This window comes from Triticum aestivum, chromosome 3B, assembly GCF_018294505.1.
Source record: "Triticum aestivum cultivar Chinese Spring chromosome 3B, IWGSC CS RefSeq v2.1, whole genome shotgun sequence".
Taxonomy (NCBI): Eukaryota; Viridiplantae; Streptophyta; class Magnoliopsida; order Poales; family Poaceae; genus Triticum; species Triticum aestivum.
The window spans coordinates 143,902,564-143,906,561 of NC_057801.1; positions in this window are offsets into that span (position 1 = coordinate 143,902,564).

Sequence of the window (3,998 nt, forward strand, 5' to 3'; positions counted from 1 at the left end):
TTGCAACCCTTTCTGTCACTGGGTAAGAACACCGCAAGATTGAACCCAAAGCTAAGCACTTCTCCCATGGCAAGAAAGACCAATCTAGTAGGCCAAACCAAACTGATAATTCGAAGAGACTTGCAAAGATAACTCAATCATACATAAAAGAATAAAGATAAGATTCAAATATTATTCATAGATAAACTTGATCATAAACCCACAATTCATCGGATCTCGACAAACACACCGCAAAAAGAGTTCACATCGAATAGATCTCCACAAGAGAGGGGGAGAACATTGTATTAAGATCCAAAAAGAGAGAAGAAGCCATCTAGCTAATAACTATGGACCCGTAGGTCTGTGGTAAACTACTCACAACTCATCGGAGGGGCAAGGATGTTGATGTAGAGGCCCTCCATGGTTGATTCCCCCTCTGGCAGAGTGCCGGCGAAGGCTCCAAGATGGGATCTCGCGGATACAAAAGGTTACGGTGGTGGAAATTGTGTTTCGTGGTGCTCCTGGATGTTTTCGGGGTACGTAGGTATATATAGGAGGAAGAAGTACGTCGGTGGCTGATGACCCGCAAGTATACGGGATAGTTGTAGCCTCTTTTAATAAGTAAGAGTGTCGAACCCAACGAGGAGCTAAAGGTAGAACAAATACTCTCTCAAGTCCTATCGGCCACTGATACGACTCTACGCACGCTTGACGTTCGCTTTACCTAGAACAAGTATGAAACTAGAAGTACTTTGTAGGTGTGATAGGATAGGTTTGCAAGATAATAAAGAACACGTAAATAAAACTAGGGGCTGTTTAGATAAAGAAGCAATAAAGTAAATATAGCGAGTGTGGAAAAGTGGTGGTAGGAGTTGTGAAATTGTCCCTAAGCAATTGACTACGTTACTAGACCGGTAATCACTATTGCAATTCTATTTGAGGGAGAGGCATAAGCTAACATACTTCTTTACTTGGAATTCTATGCACTTATGATTGGAACTCTAGCAAGCATCCGCAACTACTAAAGATTCATTAAGGTAAAACCCAACCATAGCATTAAAGCATCAAGTCCCCTTTTATCCCATACGCAAACAACCTACTTACTCGGGTTTGTGTTTCAGTCACTCACGCAACCCACCATAAGCAAATCATAAACATATTGCAAACCCTACAGCGGGAATCCCTCACGCTTGCGCGACACGGAGGGCACAATAGGACAGCACCAATAATAAAACATGCAACTCAAACCAATCATAGCAATTCATCAATCATCGATAGGACAACGAAAATCTACTCAGACATCATAGGATGGCAACACATCATTGGAAAATAATATGAAGCATAAAGCACCATGTTCAGTTAGAGGGTATAGCGGGTTGCGGGAGAGTGGACCGCTGAATATAGAAGGGGGAAGGTGATGGAGATGTTGGTGAAGATGACGGCGGTGTTGGTGAAGATCGCGGTGATGATGATGGCCCCCGGCGGCGTTCCGGCGCCACCGGAAGCAAGGGGGAGAGAGCCCCCCTTCTTATTCTTCTTCCTTGACCTTCTCCCTAGATGGGAGAAGGGTTTCCCCTATGGTCCTTGGCTCCCATGGCGTGGGAGGGGCGAGAGCCCCTCCGAGATTGGATCTATCTCTCTGTTTCTGTGTTCTCAGATTCTACCCCTTCATCGTTTCCTTTATATCTGGAGATCTGTAACTCCGATTGGGGTGAATCTTTCGCCCAGATCTTTCTCATAAAATTAGCTTTCTTGCACCAAAAGAAGTGCATAACCGCCTTACGGGTGGCCCACGAGAGTCCAGGGCGCGCCCAGGGGGGAGGGCGCGCCCCCCTATCTCGTGGCCACCCCGGACACCGTTTCGGCGTTGATTTTACTTCCCAAAAATCATAAATATTCCAAAAAAAATCTCCGTCTGTTTTTATCCCGTTTGGACTCCGATTGATATTGGGTTTCTGTGAAACAAAAAACATGCAACAGACAGGAACTGGCACTGGGCACTGGATCAATATGTTAGTCCCAAAAATAATATAAAAAGTTGCCAAAAGTATATGAAAGTTGAAGAATATTGGCATGGAACAATCAAAAATTATAGATACGACGGAGACGTATCAGCATCCCCAAGCTTAATTCCTGCTCGTCCTCGAGTAGGTAAATGATAAAAAGATAATTTTTGATGTGGAATGCTACCTAGCATAATCTTGATCATATGTCTAATCATGGCATGAATATTAAGACACGAGTGATTCAAAGCAATAGTCTATCATTTGACATAAAAAATAATAATACTTCGAGCGTACTAATAAAGCAATCATGTCTTTTCAAAACAACAAGGCCAAAGCAAGCTTAATTTTCGTCACACAAAATGCCCCCATCATGCACAACCCCGATGACAAGCTGAGCAATTGGTTCATACTTTTTAACGTGCTTCAGCTTTTTCAACCCTCACGCAATACATGAGCGCAAGCCATGGATATAGCACTATAGGTGGAATAGAATATAATGATGGAGGTTATGTGGAGAAGACAAAAAGGAGAAATTCTCACATCGACGCGGCTAATCAACGGGCTATGGAGATGCCCATCAATTGATGTCAATGCGAGGAGTAGGGATTGCCATGCAACGGATGCACTAAGAGCTATAAGTGTATGAAAGCTCAACAAAAAAAAACTAAGTGGGTGTGCTTCCAACTTGCTTGCTCATGAAGACCTAGAGCATTTGAGGAAGCCCATCGTTGGAATATACAAGCCAAGTTCTATAATGAAAATTCCCACTAGTATATGAAAGTGACAACATAGGAGACAATCTATATGAAGAACATGGTGCTACTTTGAAGCACAAGATATGAGACTCACTACATGAAGAACATGGTGCTACTTTGAAGCACAAGTGTGGAAAAAGAGATAGTAACATTGCCCCTTTTTATTTTTTTTTACTTTTTTTATTTTTTTCTTTGGCCTTTTTTTTGGCCTTTCTTTTTTTCTTTTTGGGGACAATGCTCTAATAATGATGATCATCACACTTTTATTTACTTACAACTCGATACTGGAACAAAGATATGACTCTATATGAATGCTTCCGGCGGTGTACCGGGATGTGCAATGATCTAGCGTAGCAATGACATCAAAAAAGGACAAGCCATGAAAACATCATGCTAGCTATCTTACGATCATGCAAAGCAATATGACAATGAATGCTCAAGTCATGTATATGATGATGATGGAAGTTGCATGGCAATATATCTCGGAATGGCTATGGAAATGCCATGATAGGTAGGTATGGTGGCTGTTTTGAGGAAAATATAAGGAGGCTTATGTGTGATAGAGCGTATCATATCACGGGGTTTGGATGCACTGGCGAAGTTTGCACCAACTCTCAAGGTGAGAAAGGGCAATGCACGGTACCGAAGAGGCTAGCAATGATGGAAAGGTAAAAGTGCGTATAATCCATGGACTCACATTAGTCATAAAGAACTCATATACTTATTGCAAAAGTTTATTAGCCCTCGAAGCAAAGTACTACTACGCATGCCCCTAGGGGGATAGATTGGTAGGAAAAGACCATCGCTCGTCCCCGACCGCCACTCATAAGGAAGACAATCAAAGAAACACCCCATGCTTCAAATTTGTCACACAACGGTTACCATACGTGCATGCTACGGGACTTGCAAACCTCAACACAAGTGTCTCTACAATCCACAACCACCCACTAGCATGACTCTAATATCACCATCTTTATATCGCAAAACTATTGCAAGGAATCAAACATATCATATTCAGCGATCTACAAGTTTATGTAGGATTTTATGACTAACCATGTGAATGACCAATTCCTGTCATCTCTCTAAATAGATATAAGTGAAGCAAGAGAGTTTAATTCTTTCTACAAAAGATATGCCCACGCTCTAACAAATATAAGTGAAGCAAAAGAGCATTCTACAAATGGCGGTTTTCTATGTGAAGAGAAACAGGCAATCCAAACTTCAAATGATATAAGTGAAGCACATGAAGCATTCTATA